Source organism: Dendropsophus ebraccatus, chromosome 6 (assembly GCF_027789765.1).
Source record: "Dendropsophus ebraccatus isolate aDenEbr1 chromosome 6, aDenEbr1.pat, whole genome shotgun sequence".
Lineage (NCBI taxonomy): Eukaryota > Metazoa > Chordata > Amphibia > Anura > Hylidae > Dendropsophus > Dendropsophus ebraccatus.
In genome coordinates this window covers 50,017,126-50,034,065 of record NC_091459.1, presented here as the reverse complement: position 1 = coordinate 50,034,065, position 16,940 = coordinate 50,017,126, and the positions used below count along the sequence as shown (strand labels likewise).

The window sequence follows — 16,940 nt, the reverse complement described above, 5'->3', positions numbered from 1 at the left end:
GGGGTGTGGGGAACATAATAAAGAACCAATACTTACCTATCCCGTGCCCCCACAACACCAAGTCAACTGTCCCAGACCAAGCTCCTGCTCCTACTACATAATGGTCCTGCTTAGGAATGCCTGCTCAAACAGTCAGTGACAGGAGCTGGTGACGTGGTGCTGCAGGGGCACAGGGATGGGTAATTATTGATTCTATAATATGTTGCACTGTCTGCAATATATTTCTTTGTTTTTGGCAGACCTCTCCTTTAAGAAAAAAAAATTAAAGAAAACTAAAATGTAGATATTTGCAGATTTTATGCAACCACCTGCCAGAGAGAAGTCATTTTCTGATTGCAATTTAAGGGAGATTACATTATAAATTAAAAGACAAAAATGAAAAAAGGGAACATCTCCATAAATTGCAAATATAACGTGTTTTTTATTTCTCATGCTGTATTTATTAATTTATTACAGTGTTATTAACTATATAATGTCAACTAAGCACAATATTATGTATTCACAAGGGGCTTGCAAGGTTTAAACACAAGCTTTGATACACCAGATATGTTGCAGATGTAAAATGTTCTTTTCTTTCTTTTTCTTTTTTTTTTTTTTTTTTTTTTTTTTAGAAAAGTGCAGCCAGCTGTTAAATTAAAAAATGCACGTGGCAATGTGTGTTGATTTTTTGTTTAGAAAAACACAGCTACTTTTTTACAAAAACAGCACTAACACTGTCCTCAGGTTGTGTGTGGTATTATAATTCAGCTCCGTTCACTTCAGTGGAACTGATCTGCAAAACCCACACGCAAACTGAGGACAGGAGAGGTGCTGTTTATGGAAGAAAGTGGGCATGTTTTCCTAGGTCTGGACAACCACTATAAATTGAAACCCTTGAAATACACGATCAGAGAATCACATGACTTGAAATTAGAAAACTGCTAGTGAAAAACTAACATACTAGAATACTATTTTGAAGCAAAATAAGCCACACAACTGCATCATGAAGCACAAAAAGTAGTCAACAATTGCTGATTAGAGTTGAGTGAACTTAAATTGTTCTCACATTCGCCCGAACCCCATTTGATTAACTGCTGCTGAAGTTGAATGCAGCCTTAAGACTGCCTGGAAAACATGGATACAGACATGGCCCATAGGTTCTATCCATGTTTTCCAGGCAGCCTTATGCAACTTCAGCAGCCAACACTAATCAAATGCTGCACACTAGGAATCGGACGAACTTGAGCATGCTCAATGTTCGCTCATGCTGATGCTATTCATTCTACTGATTCCAGGAATCTGACCCCATCATCATATATCGATCTTTGCTAAAGCATATGTCTTCCAAATAAAATCCAAGAAACTCTAAGCCGACATTCAAGATGTCTTCAAAGCTCAATACTCCCACACAGTACAGTGGTCCCTCGAGTTACAATATTAATTGGTTCCAGGACGACCATTGTATGTTGAAAATATTGTAATTGTTTCTAAAGCTTTCAAAATGTCACCACAAAATGAGAAAAAAATATTTAATGAAAAATAAGTAGATGAGTAATATAAAATCATAGGATAGGATAAAGCAAATTCTTACATACAACAGTTATAGGAGCTACTGTAGACTGTAAATTACTTTCTATGCAGAGGATTGGAGCATTTTCAGGGTCCTGTACAGATCACACAGGGTCCCAGAAATATAAAATGAAGCCGCCCTCATCTGGTACCAAAGGAGCAGCTCATCCTGACACAGGTAAAAAGCAGCACAGGACATGTAGTATCACACTATACTGTAGAAAGGAGATACTAGACACACAGCAGTACAGGACATGCAGTATCACACTATACTGTAGAGAGGAGATACTAGACACACACAACAGTACAAGACGTAGTATCACACTGTACTATAGGGAGGAGATACTAGACAAACAGCAGTACAGGACATGTAGTATCACACTGTACTGTAGAAAGGAGATACTAGACACACAGCAGTACAGGACATGTAGTATCACACTGTACTGTAGAAAGGAGATACTAGACACACAGCAGTACAGGACATGTAGTATCACACTATACTGTAGAAAGGAGATACTAGACACACAGCAGTACAGGACATGCAGTATCACACTATACTGTAGAGAGGAGATACTAGACACACAGCAGTACAGGACATGCAGTATCACACTATACTGTAGAGAGGAGATACTAGACACACACAACAGTACAAGACGTAGTATCACACTGTACTGTAGGGAGGAGATACTAGACAAACAGCAGTACAGGACATGTAGTATCCAGGGGCAGATTAACTTTACCATAGGCCCCGGGCTGTTCACAAAGTCCCCCCCACCCCCACCCTACTGCAACTGTGGCAGCACTAGCATGGTGTTCATAGTAAAGGATAGAAAATATCATGATGCCCTGATTTGTGGTAAAAAATCGCGGCAGGGACCCGGGCTACCACCTGAAGCGGACCTATTGTAATCTGCTACTGGTAGTATCACACTATACTGTAGAGAGGAAATACTAGACACACAGCAGTACAGGACATGTAGTATCACACTATACTGTAGAGAGGAAATACTAGACACACAGCAGTACAGGACATGTAGTATCACACTGTACTGTAGAGAGGAGATACTAGACACACACAGCATTAAAGGACATGTAGTATCACACTATACTGTAGAGGAGATACTAGACACACAGCAGTACAGGACATGTAGTATCACACTATACTGTAGAGAGGGGATTCTAGACACACACAGAAGTACAGGACATGTAGTATCACACTGTACTGTAGAGAGGAGATACTAGACACACACAGAAGTACAGGACATGTAGTATCACACTATACTGTAGAGAGGAGATACTAGACACACACAGCAGTACAGGACATGCAGTATCACATGTACTGTAGAGAGGAAACACTAGAGACACAGCAGTACAGGACCACTGTATTGCGGTTAGTATTTTGGTCAGTACTTTCTCAAATAAAATTAAAGCTGGGTTAAGAACACAGAAACTGTGACAATCTTTCCATCATCATTTTTTCCCTGTCAGTTCCACTCCTAATTCTTTCTAAAAATACTGACAGAAATACTACTGTATGTGTGAACATAGCCTCATTAAAAACCTATTTATTGCTCATCCTGCTAACATGCTAATATCTATGTAGCCATCACCTTTTTGACCTATGAAGGTTAGTCACTTGTGGTAGAAATGTGTCACATGTTTATATGTTCCAGATTGGCAATTGTGCAAAATCGGAATTTAGCTACTTTGTAAATATATAAATATTTAGATGCGGTAATACTACAAATCTGGCTGTAATGCATCTATCTTACTAAAAGTAAACCTCTAGTTCCAGATGTCAACATTTGCTATTGGGCAAATAACTCTATCTGGTAAAATGAAGTGAAGTGACGTATTTTACCTTAGACCTTGTTTATATAACAGAATAAAATGTGTAACGTTGACATTGCATGCACCAGTTACTCATTTAGTCAGTGATTTTTGGGGAAATAGAAATAAAAGATACAGAGCTGTACATGATAGACTAACACAGCATGAGTCTGCTATTCTTTTGTGTTAAAATTCTGTAAAGAACACATTTCCAGATTGTTATGACATTCTGTATCTCTAAAATAGCATTATCTCTAAGAATAAAGTCTAAATGTAGTATCAGTGTAAATTCATGTACTTGGTCCAACTAGTGACAGAGACTGAACAGCATTATGTGTCACTCACATTATTCTGTGCAGTTGATTCAGAGATATCCTCCTAAATAACAAGGATATTAAGAAGTCCTCTCCATTACGTTAATGAGCTCAGTAGTCCTTGATATTCATGAACACCAGCAAACTCCTCCCATCAACTGCCCATTGGCAGTTATCTATTCATGCTGTGTATAGGCAGTAAACTGTTAAGCAGCAGCTGGTGGGTGGAGGGAGTGCTGCAGCAGGAATCTGATTTCCTGCATATTAGAAGAATGGCTAAACAGAATGATGTAAGTAATACACCGATCTGTTCAGCATTTCTGTCGCAAGTGAATGAAGAGTAATTGCAAACCACACCTGAACTGGAGACAAGGGTCATGCTGTCTCTGGAAAAAAGTGGCCAGGTTTTTCTAACACTAGATAACCCCTTTAAGAGGTTCCCACAAAGTCTTTTTTTTTTTTGCCATTAGGCTGTTTTTTTTATGACCGTAATTTTGGCAATAAAACAAAATTTATGCGAATTACCTCATAAGGATGGACACAAATACTTCTTTTGGTGGAGAATTTTTCATTTGTACAGGTGAGAGGAAAGCAAAGGGGGTCCAAAGCTGCTTAAAAAAAATCTCAATATCATAATCTTAATGAAAGATGTGTACGTGTAGAAAATTAAACTATTGCATGCTATGCAAAAATATTAACCTGTTTTAATCTGAGCCCTGTTTTTGTTTTTCCCAACATGTAACAGTGAATTGTGAAAAAAATAAGATGTTTTAGTCTACAACAGTAGTGCTATTCTGCTTTCTACTTGGATTTCTGTGCCGATTCATAATACAAAGGGAGGAGTTTACTTTGTTTTAAAGAAAATGTCTATAGTAGTTATAATAAGAGATGAACCTGGAGCATGCTCGAGTCGATCCGAACCCGAACATTCGGCATTTGATTAGCGGTCGCTGCTGAACTTGGATAAAGCCCTAAGGCTATGTGGAAATCATGGATATAGTCATTGGCTGTATCCATGTTTTCCAGACAACCTTAGAGCTTTATCCAAGTTCAGAAGCCCCCGCTAATCAAATGCCGAACGTTCGGGTTCGAATCGACTCGAACCCGAACCTGGTTCGCTCATCTCTAGTTATAATGTTAAATTAGCATTTCTCCAATTTTTACTATGCCCGCTTTTAATCAGTAAAATTATTTCAGTTCTAGATAGAAAACCAATGAAGTTTTATTTATTCTGTATTTAAAGGGGAATTCCGTATAGAGGTAAAAGAAAAATGAAACTTCTGCAGAAGCATATAACAATACTTACCTTTCTATCCCAGTTTTGAAACTTCCAAAAATCCATTTGTTTTGGGGGATTTTGTTCTGTTTTGTGTTTCTGTATTTCCTGGTTGAGCAGATGTACTCAATACTACAGGTTCCAGAATTCAATGCTTTCCCTTTTTATCATTTCATTGTGGTCCCACCCGCACAGCACGTATTCTCTACCTGCAATGCTGATATTGGAATAAAGCAAAGAACTTTTTGAAATAAATTTTCCTTTTTTTTTTCCTTTTCCTTTCCACACATATTATGATCGAGCATCTTTTATCTTTGAAGTTGATTCCCAAAAAAATACTTTATTTGATATTATTACATGGGATATACTGTTTATGCCTTGTTTTTTGTGCAGGTGGGATTGGCAGTGCCAGCTCTGATCTTTTGTGCTGTTTAGCATTATCTATTTGTGTTACTGCATCATTTTTGTGCAGATGCTGCAGTACTGCAATGACACTCCAACATGTGTGAACACAGCCCTAATTTCACTGCAGAGTTTTGCACATACAGCAAAGTTGAAACACCTGCTGCCCCCTGTCTGCATCATCAGCCTGATCTCAGCAAACACACACAATGTGAGACAGAGGCATGGAATATTTGTCTCCTAAGGGGGGATAGCAGAAAGAGCAGGAGACAATAATATGGATTGACAAAGAGGCCATTTTTCTTTACTTCCTGGATTTCTATAACCTACCAGTCTGCCAGAAGGGTGCAGATACAGTAATACATTGTATAGACACATCTATATAACTTTTAATGTAATTTTAATAGAAAAAAAGTTTTCCTTATCCAGAGTTCCCCTTTAAAGTTTTACTGTCATAATAACTTTCAAAATCAAAATCAGCAGGGTATGTGATATAAAGCAAGTTTGCAATATTCCAAAAAATATAAACGCAGCACTTTTTTCCCCAAAGAGTCTAAACACAGAAGGTCCTGTGTATCCCAGGTCATCTGCGCTCACAGAGAAGGCAGTCATGTGATTGATTTACACATTGAGCCATGACACTATGTTGTGGTCAGATTTCATGTGTTTAGTCTCTTTTTTTTTAACCAGCACATGACTAAAAAGCTTCTGGATCTGGATTTCTGGTAAGTATAGCTTTGTTTTACAGCATGATAACAAAAAAAATAAAATAATTGAATGTAATATTGCAAACTTGCTTTATATAACATCTACTGTTGATTTACATGTTTAAAGTCATTACAACAGTGACACCTTAAAGGTGCACAGACTCTTTTTTTTTTTTTCAAAACTGCTGGGCAGAAGGTGGTTAAACAAAACAACTTTCACTTACCTCCCCGGCTCCACTGCTGGGGTCAGCTGTCCTCAACGCTGGTCCCCAGCCGCTTCTAGGTCTAAGTAGGACCTGGGATGCGACATGTCAGACCTACTCAGCTAGTCCACAGCAAAGACGAGACACCGCTACAGTCACTGACTGGTTGGGTGGGCTTGGGGTGTCACCTTCCAAGTCCTCTCTCTAGACCAGGAAGCAGCCGGGGACCAGAGTGTAGGACAGCAGACCCCAGCACTGGAGCTTTTTTATTCACCCACTTCCTCCTAGGCAGTTCTGAAAAAAAGGCTGTGTCTGGACTTCTGCTTTACCCAGGTGTCATTGTTCAGTTTAGCAGAATGTTGAGTGTTGAGCTAGCACTAAAACAATGAAGCACTTTTTACTCAAGCCAAGCATTTTTCAATGCTCGAGTGCTTGATTCGAGTAACAAACCCCTTAAAATCAATAGGAGACTCATGCACTTAACCAGGTGCCTTCTGCTCAGCATACCTCCGAAATTCTAATGTGTCTTGTAGAAACCTATTGCATTTTTTCATTCTAATTTTCCTATATTTTGTTTAAACCTCCCTTCATGGGATGAAATATACACAAAAAAAATGCAATAGGTTACTGCAGGAAATATAACTGACCGCTGAATGATTGTTTGGCTGTCAGTTATTAAAAGTGTAGGGCCACCTTTACCTACTCAACATCAGGTGCCCGATTAAGTACCCCAATGCTCGACCGGGCATAAAGTTCAACAATAGTGTAAATCTTATTGAAAAGTGACTGGACCAATCGTGAAAATTTTTCATCTAAACCATCTGAATGCTGCAATCTGGACCATGAGCATCTATAGTTTGTTTGTTTTTTAAATATAAAGTGGTGCATAATTTGTTCCGGGACGGCGCTTGTAATCCAAATCCATTCTTAAACCAAAGCAAATTTTCCCATAAGAAATCACTGATATGCAGACAATTGTTTCCACACCCCAAAAGTAATAATTTATTATTCTGAATAACATGTAAAACAGATGAAACATTCAGAAACAGCAGAATATGTGATATTATAAGTTACTGTACAGCAATGGAGAGGATGGGGAACACAAGGGCTGACAGAGACTGTGTGGAGCATGAAGGAATGAGCAGGGCAGATGTTGGCACAGTATAGCAGCGCTGTCTGTCCGGGGAGAGAGGGGTTACAGCTATGAAGAGATTACCCCCACAGTCCTGTCCCCTGATGCAAGCCCCAGCCTGAAGTGGATCTGCCATGATTTGGAAGGTGAGGGAGACTTCCTGGGTCAGAGTACAGGGCTGTAGACCACACTATGCAGACCATGCACCTCCCCCACTCCCCTTCCCACCCAGTACAGGGAGCTCTTAAACCAAAGCAATGCTCTTAAACCAAGTCACAATTTGTAAAAACTGTGAGCTCTTAAACCAAAACGCTCCTAAACCAAGTTACTCTTAAACCAAGGTACGGCTGGGTTCACACTACGTATATTTTCGTCAGTATTGTGTCCTCATATTGCAACCAAAACCAGGAGTGTATTGAATTGTATTGTATTGAACGGCTGTTATATTGAAATAATTTATATAACATATTTACTGTTATATGGCGGCCATCCACTCAATTTCAACATTGTATGAACAGAGCCTTTCTGTGTTTTCAATCCACTCCTGGTTTTGGTTGCAATATGAGGATCACAATACTGATTGAAATATACATAGTGTGAACCCAGCCTACCACTGTACTTGAATTTCATCACTGTATCAGTGCCAGTTTTATCTAGGGATACAAAACATCTGATAAAACCCTCCTTCATCTATATGACCTTTAGTATACTTGTGGCAATTTATTAGTAAAAAAAAAACACTTCACACTTCTGACATGCAAAAGAACAGTAATGATCCCAAGAAAGAAGCATCAAAGGTCAAGTACAGACTAACAATACAGTGAGATGTAAAGAAAGGCTAACGACAGCAAAGCAATGAAATGGCAGATGGCGACAGCGACCATGTGACTGCAAAACTGCATAATGTCTGCAACTGACAGTGCTGATACCGATATCACAATGTAAATTAAACATTGTAATAAAACTTGTCAGTCTATGCCTTTATGTGCTGTACTTCACTTTGTGCAAATGGGCGCAGTCGTACTGGAACAGGAAAGAGACTTCCCCAAATTGGTGGCACAAAGCGTACAATTGTCTAAAGTCTATTGTATTCTGCATACACTTACACTATTGTCAGCTGTATTTGCGGATTGCGGTGGGTCCGGCCTTGAGTATAAGGTGTATGGGGCTCTCTTGACCGATTTGGGCGTCATGAAAAATCTCTGCCCAAGGCTTTTGTTTTAAGAGAGAGAATTTGCAGAGATCACTGAATGATCACTGACAGCTGAACGATCGTTTGGCTATCAGTTATTAAAGGTGTAGCCTCTAGTGTCCTGTCCCAAATCGATTCAATGTATTCTCCTAGTCTTCTAGTGATTCTGAACCATACATTGCTGTACCTCGCCTATTTGGTTACCACACACCCCATATAGTTCTACAGTGCTGCCTATTGTCTGCCACAGCATCCCTTCTGTATATGACTGTCAACTGGTGGCCATTTTGAAGACTGCAACCTGGTGATCTTTCTGTAACAATTCCAACCCACGTTTCAGGAAGGTGGTGGTGGTGGTGGTGGTGGGGGGGGGGGATTACCTACAGGGAAATCGTACAGTGGTGACTGCCTACAGGGGAGGTGACCTACCACAGGAAAATTGAGTAAAGAGTGGGAATTATGTACATGTACATGGGGATTACCTACAGGAGATGTGGGCTTATCTACATGGGCATTGACTACAGTGGACTTTATCTACAGTACTGTTTATTACATGGAGATTGCCTAAGGGGGGAGGGAGGGGTTACTACTGGTTCGAAAACACCATAAAAATAGTATCTGAGGCTGCCTGTAAGTAGAAAAATGTTCTGTTTATTTAGCAAAAAATAAAAATAAAATAAAAATTAGAGAATTGTCCATAATTTAAGAAAATCAATCAATTTTTTTTGCCCACATAGCCAAGTAGGAGTATAGCATTAACAGGTGGCCCACAAAGCCTGTTATATAAGGACCACTGTCTATATGAATGGAAATAAAATCATTTAAAAGGGTTCTTTTATCAGAGACAGCACCCATATTGTGCCTAGTTTTGGAGCTTATCCTTATTTAAGTGAATAGGACTAAGCTGCAATACCTGACACATAATCAAATGCATAATCAAAGGGTGCAGCGTTTTACGAATAAATTAGACCCTTTTCCTAAAACTTGTTTAATAAAGCAACAAGCATGCTAAAAAGAATTATGGCGGTGAATAAATTGTTATTCTAAGCATTGCTAACCATTAGGACATTTGCAAAAAAGAAAAGCTTTTTAGATTTAGATAAAAATTAATATATGGGGGGAAAAAAATCCACGTTACAGAAAAGATCAAGTTCCTGACTGGCTTATCGAGACGTGTTTAGGTTTTCATACTTATGAATCCATGCTTGCATGAATAAGAGATAAGAAGTATTCATCCAAAGCACCACTTGATAATCTGGGCCCAAGGCTCTAAAGGGAATGGAGAACTTGACTACAGATAACAAGCACTTGTGCTCCGGAGTCTTCCTAAACGTTCGGAGTATCTGACTCATGGTGAATGGTAAATGAGGCTGCACCTTGGCCACATACACTGTTACATGTGCCGTTTGCATGGAATGGCTTCTATTCAAGCACAGATTCTCTAGTTAATATGACTGTTCTATTCAAACTGTCAGCAACAAATTAAATTGATTTAGCAACAAAAATAGCACAGTCCTATTTTCTAAACCATTCAGTATCACCTAGATACTGCCGCTATGTGCCATGCAATGGGCTGTCGAACAAATTACACAGCAATCATGTAATTTATCGTTTAAACAAATGAATGACGATTAGAATATACAGCTGTTTAAAATGAAAATGCTACAGGCAACCGTGAAAACTTCAGATGCATAATAGAGTACCAAGATGAGCAATGTTTTTCATGCGCATGCATATTAAATGAGTTATATGAATTGAAAGGAAGAAAGTTGCGGGCACTCACCGGTTCTGTAGCGATATTTCTTTATTTATTCATGGTTAAAATATGAGATCGGTACATATATCTGGGACGTCAGACGCCACATCTCACAGGTGCATCACACACGACGGCCATTTCGCGCGCATGCGCGCTTCATCAGATGAAGTGCTACGGAGCTCTGCGCATATGGGATTGTCTATACTGTATGTATGAGGGAGAGTCGAATCTTAAGGCCCTATTACACAAAGTGACTATTGGCTATTACTGCAGATAATCGTTTCATGTAATAGAAGACAACGATCAGCCAACATGCACAATGTCGGCTGATCGTTGTAATAGGAGCCGTGGCATCAGACCACCCCTGTCTCCGATGGGCTGCCCGGAAGATCTGACGATCACCCGGGTAGCCCCCTCTGCAGCTCTCACCTGCTCCCCCTCGCTTGCTGTCATCTTGTGAAATTGTGACGGCAGCAGGCGGGGGAATGAGGAGCAAGCAAGTGCTGACTGAGTCTCAGAACTGGGCTTCACCTTTAGCAGTTGCCTTTCCTGGTTCTAAGCAATGGCTGCCAGTATCAAATACCCCCAGGGCTTATGGTAAGGCCGTATGATGGCCAGATGGTCAGAAGTCTTGCAAAAATCCATACAAGCAAAAACTGATGGAGAAAAAAATAAATGACAGCTTATTATTAGATTCCAACAAAAGAAAAAGTCCAATAGCACCTTGAGGAAACTGTCCTATAATGGCAACTGTGTAGATAGATAGGATGCATTCAGGTAGGCCCACACTCTTCACTGTGGGCACTGTAAACTTATTGCAAAGCAAATCCGACATTATCTGAATCAAAGCCATGTGAGTTTACATATCAGTGTACATAAAGGCAACGTTTCAACCCTTAGGCCTTTATCAAGGTTATCCTTAGATGTCAGCGGCTGATGGGAGATGTAATCTTGCAGGGTGTAATTGTAGAATGTCAGACAAAGTGTACACACTCAACAGGACAACACAGACTGAAGGAAATGCCAAAAAACAGGATTGGAACCTAGTAGGCAGAATTCTGCAATACAACAAGAAAAAACTTCCAAAATGAAAAGCTAAAAATATAGGTTGTCCAGTAACTGGACCCGGGGGACGCTAGTGAAATTTTTATTCTTTCAAATCAACTGATGTCAGAAAGTTATTTAGATTTGTAATTTACCTTTGTTTAAAAGTCTCCAGTCTTCCAGTATTTATCAGCTGCTGTATGTCCTGCAGGAAGTCGTATATTCTTTCCAGTCTGACACAATGCTCTCTGCTGCCACCTATGTCCGTTATGGGAACTGTCTAGAGCAGGAGAGGTTTTCTTTGCGGATTTGCTATTTCTGTAGGCAGTTTCTGTCATGGACAGAGGTGGCAAGAGAGAGTGATGTGTCAGACTGGAAAGAATACACCACTTCCTGCAGGACATACAGGAGCTGATAAGTGCTAGAAGACTTGAGATTTTTAAGCAGAAGTAAATTACAAACCTGTATAACTTTCCAGTTGACAGCGGTTGATTTAAAAGAAATAATTTTTTGTTGGAGTACCCCCTTAAATAGACAAAAATTACCAAAAAAACAGGCACAACAAAAACATGGCAGAGACCATATTCCAGCAATTACTATCCCTGCTGCTAGCAACTAAATATTAAAACACAAGGGAGAATGACATTAGTGGAACAGTCCTGCTAGGCATAACACACACATAGATCACCCCCAAAACTTAACTTTTATATTTAGTATAGTATTTCCCTTCTTCTTATCTTAGGATAGATATACGTTTGTCACAGGCAGGTTTACATTGTTATTGTAGATTTACCAACCACATCTGCTGGAAGTTTGTTCCAAGTATCTACTACTCTTTCAGTAAAGAAATATTTTCTCATATCTGAGCATCACCTACAGACATACACGCCCAGGGAGAGCAGACTGTGCCAGCAGTGTGACCAGGAAGCCCTGGAGAATGAGGCCCACTTCTCGCTGCGGTGCCCCAAATACTCACTTTAAGAGACTGGCAGATCTCCTAGGCTTCACCACCATGGAGGAGGAAGAGGAACTGCCCATCTTGCTGGGGGAGGAAGAGATCACAGCGACTATAGCAGCACAATATATCAGTTCCTGTCACAGACTGAGAGGAGCGTGACATGTCATGGACTCCAATACCACGACCCCGGTATCTCCCCATCCAACCACCTATGATATGCCACAGACTTCTGTCCCTAACCCCTATCCCAAATAATTTGCTGTTTGCTTTGGCAATGCTAATATGATATTTAAACCTGCCAATAAAGCTGATTTGATTTGATATAGATAGATAGATAGATAGATAGATAGATAGATAGATAGATTGGATACTCAATAGATAAATAGATCAATGATAGATAATAGATAGACAGACAAAAGATAGATAGAATGACATTAGTGGAGCAGTCCTGCTAGGCATAACACACACATAGCTCACCCCCAAAACTTAACTTTTATAATAAATGGCAATCAACAGGCAACTAAGATGGTCATAAAAAGCCCATCAAAAGTTAGTTTTGGGTTAAAAAATAAATATATAAAAAGATAATGTCGAGTTTGCACTATACCTTGATCTACTTGTTTTGCAGTCATAGGATTATATGTAAACAGGCTTTAGGCTACAGTAACATGTCCAAAGGGCTGGACCATATACATCCATAGCTGCCTGCAATGCATGGGCCCATTCATTAGTAAATTGTGACTTGTTACACAATTGTGTTTTGTACTAAGACCTGTCAGTTTTTTGGGGGGGACATGGATTCTGTAACACATATGGACGTATAAATGGGCAGCCTTTGTTGTGTACTGTACATCTGTCCTTTGTGACGACTTTTAATTAAAGGGGTATTCCGCTTAAAAAAAACTTTTTGCTGCCCATGGGGATATCATAACAAACAGCCTTTTCCTACCTTTATGTGCTTCTCCCGTGTCCTCCTACGTCATCTTCGGGTCCCTGGCTGAGCAAACCTATCTCCACTTCTGAGACTGACTTGTCTGGGGATGACAGCTCCCTCAGCCAATCACTGGCCACAGTGCTGTTCCATATCGACCAGTGATTGACTGGGCAGGTTGCCACCCTCAGATGAGTCCGTCTCAGAAATGGTGGTGGGATCATGCAGCTGGGGACCCGAAGATGATGCAGGAGGACACCAGAGGAGCGTAAGAAAAGTTAGAATAGGCAGTTTGTTATGTTATCCCCATGGACAGCAACATAAAAAATAAATTCTTATTTTTTTAATGTCCAACAGACAGAGAGAGTACCAGTCAAACAAAACTTGATCACCACTGTCTTGTTCCTGAATTGCTGTGTTTCCTGTGGACAGGCTGAGCCTTTGCTGCTATAAAATGAATGCTTTAATATTATACAGGCAGTGTTGTACCTGGACTTTAATAGGCATAGCTAAAAATAAGCTAGACATATCTATCGCCTCTTATTCTGTTACCCATCATCAAATATGGCTTTCTAAAATAAAACACAGAGAAGCAATGTAGAACATACTTCTGCCAAAAGAAAGCTGATTAACCCTGTACTATCTATTGAGTAACCAATAAATCATATAGTGACAGCCTGCCAATGCTGTGTCACTGGGGGATAAGCAATAAATGAATACATTCCACCTCCGACGATCACTATCGGTGTAACCTCCCTGCCCTATATAATGAAATGTTGGCATCCGTGGTCAGAAACCTGTAATGTGCAATTCCCTTAATATGCCACCACCACACGCATCCCAGTCATCTATAAATAGCACATTATTATTTCATACCATTATACCTGGGAGAACCACTAATGGATCTGAAGACAGTATATTACTCATTTATGTCTGGAATAACCACAGCGCAACATATACAGGATGACTTATCACACTATGCAAGATTAATGTAAGATTACATAGCTTTATTGTAGACATGCTCATCAACCTAAGGATTTACTGTAGATATACTGTAGATGAATGTATTTAAGATAGATAGATAGATAGATAGATAGATAGATAGATAGATAGATAGATAGATAGAAGATAGACTACTGGGTCCATCTAGTCTGCCCTTTTAGTATTTCCCTTCTTCTTATCTTAGGATAGATATACGTTTGTCACAGGCAGGTTTGCATTGTTATTGTAGATTTACCAATCACATCTGCTGGAAGTTTGTTCCAAGCATCTACTACTCTTTCAGTAAAGAAATATTTTCTCATATCTGAGCATCACCTACAGACATACACGCCCAGGGAGAGCAGACTGTGCCAGCAGTGTGACCAGGAAGCCATGGAGAATGAGGCCCACTTCTCGCTGCGGTGCCCCAAATACTCACTTTAAGAGACTGGCAGATCTCTTAGGCTTCACCACCATGGAGGAGGAAGAGGAACTGCCCATCTTGCTGGGGGAGGAAGAGATCACAGCGACTATAGCAGCACAATATATCAGTGCCTGTCATAGACTGAGAGGAGCGTGACATGTCATGGACTCCAATACCACGACCCCGGTATCTCCCCATCCAACCACCTATGATATGCCACAGACTTCTGTCCCTAACCCCTATCCCTACCCATCCCCAATAATTTGCTGTTTGCTTTGGCAATGCTAATATGATATTTAGACCTGCCAATAAAGCTGATTTGATTTGGTATAGATAGATAGATAGATAGATAGATAGATAGATAGATAGATAGATAGATAGATAGATTTGATAATAGATAAATAGATCAATGATAGATAATAGATAGACAGACAAAAGATAGATAGACAGACAGAGTTGATAATAAATTGGCAATAGATACTGTAGATCAATGATAGATAGATAATAGATAGACAGACAAGAGATAGATAGACAGACAGATAGAGTTGATAATAAATTGGCAATACATACTGTAGATCAATGATAGATAGAATAGATCAATAATCAATAAATTGGCAATATATTAATGATAGATAGATAAATAGATAGAAAGAATATCGTCCCATTGACGGGAGACCTACTAAGAATAGGAAGCATTTAGATGGAAAGTAAATTGAACTGAGTTGACCTTATATTCACGTGACAAGGGATATAGAGAGCGCAGATGAAGCCGATAGCTGGATATACTTCTCAGCCTCACAAAACCTTTAGTGAAACAGAGCGTTAGAATTCGTGATTAAATATGTGACAGCAGAGCAAAGCCCAAATGTAACATGTGTTTCTGGTGATTCTATATAACACTTACTTAGAATATTACACAATTACAGACCATCACATCCAATGACTTCAGACAAGGCCATTCATCTCACCTGAATAGAGTGACACAGCACCCTGCCCTCAGCGTGTTCTCTCTGGCCTCATGGAGGTGGCAGGCTGGATGGCGAGTTCCTAGGCTGAGCCCTGACACGTGTTTCTAGCAGGCACAACATCCAGCAAGCGGTTGCCAAGGCTGAGCCTTCTGCCTGTGCTTTCAGCTGGGATGCATCCTTGTGGTACATTCATTATCCAGGATCCAGCGGACACCTTTACAACCGGCAGAAGCGGGGAATCTTGCACATCTTGGGTTAACCACAATCCAACAGTATCTTCCTAGCAAAGAGTTAAAAGAAGGCCCAGAAGGGGAAAAAAAAGGAGTCCCGTGTGCATATGATTATCTCCAGAAAAGGATTAAGTTCCTTAGGGACAGAAAACAGGAAATCAGATCTAAATAAAGACACCATGACAAGCCCAGCCACTTTCTTTAGAAATTCTACAAGGTCTACTAGACAAGACTGTGTATTCCTCCTAATGTCACATAATAGTACACAGGTGGTCACACTGACATCGTCAAGAAAGATGGCAACAAAGTTACACAGACATCTATAAATAGGGAAACTTTTTTTTTTTTTTAAATCAAACATTGTTTCATATATTCGTCAGTCATTGTGCAATGAATATATTGCAATGTGGATGCATTTCTGTGCCTTAGTTTACTATAGACAATATACAAATAAGTATACAATATACAAGTTTCAGCCAATGCGATATTTTTATACAAGAATACAGATATCCATCTTATGCAACAATTGACTTAAGAAACAACATGCTATTCTTTTAACTTTAGACTTTTCTCAAGTCATCCAGAGGTTACATAGTACAATCACCAAAGTGTAAGTAACTCACCTTAGTTGCTGCTGCGGCTGCCTCTTATCCCCCAGCTGTACTTTGTGGTTGCTGCAGGTGGTTGCAGACCTTGCCAGCTATGGATCCCCTTGTTGTAGCATGTACACTTACAATAAGGCGAAGCTTTCCTCTCCCTGCTGCTCATCCCTGCTACTGATCATTGCTCTGCTATCACTGGGAAGAGTGAGGGGGTGGAGAGGGACTGATAGGAGGAGCAGCAGTAGAGGAGGGCTAAGCTGGCACCCACACCAAGATAAAACAAAGATGTGCTGCTCTATTTCCTAGAAATGGAATAATACTAATATACCACCACTATGTGACATATCCCAGAGGTGTAGCCATGGTCCCTGTAAGAGTCCTAGGCTTTCTGTGCATTCATCACTCTCTATATGTCAGCGTATTAATTGGTTACATATTTACC

The 16,940-nt window shown here is 39.9% G+C and overlaps 1 protein-coding gene across 3 annotated transcripts in view; it reads right to left on the bottom strand.

Annotated features, from left to right (window-relative positions):
* TMEM200A (transmembrane protein 200A) overlaps positions 1-16,680 on the bottom strand; it is a 79,758-nt gene extending 63,078 nt beyond the window's left edge. For all 3 annotated transcript variants that reach the window (XR_011363503.1, XM_069973697.1, XM_069973696.1), the window contains exons 1-2: positions 16,520-16,680; positions 15,667-16,032 (exon numbers count right to left, since the gene is read on the bottom strand). The gene's annotated coding sequence lies outside the window, so the exon portion shown is untranslated. The remainder of the gene's footprint in view (positions 1-15,666; positions 16,033-16,519) is intronic.
* Between the last annotated feature and the right edge of the window lie 260 nt (positions 16,681-16,940).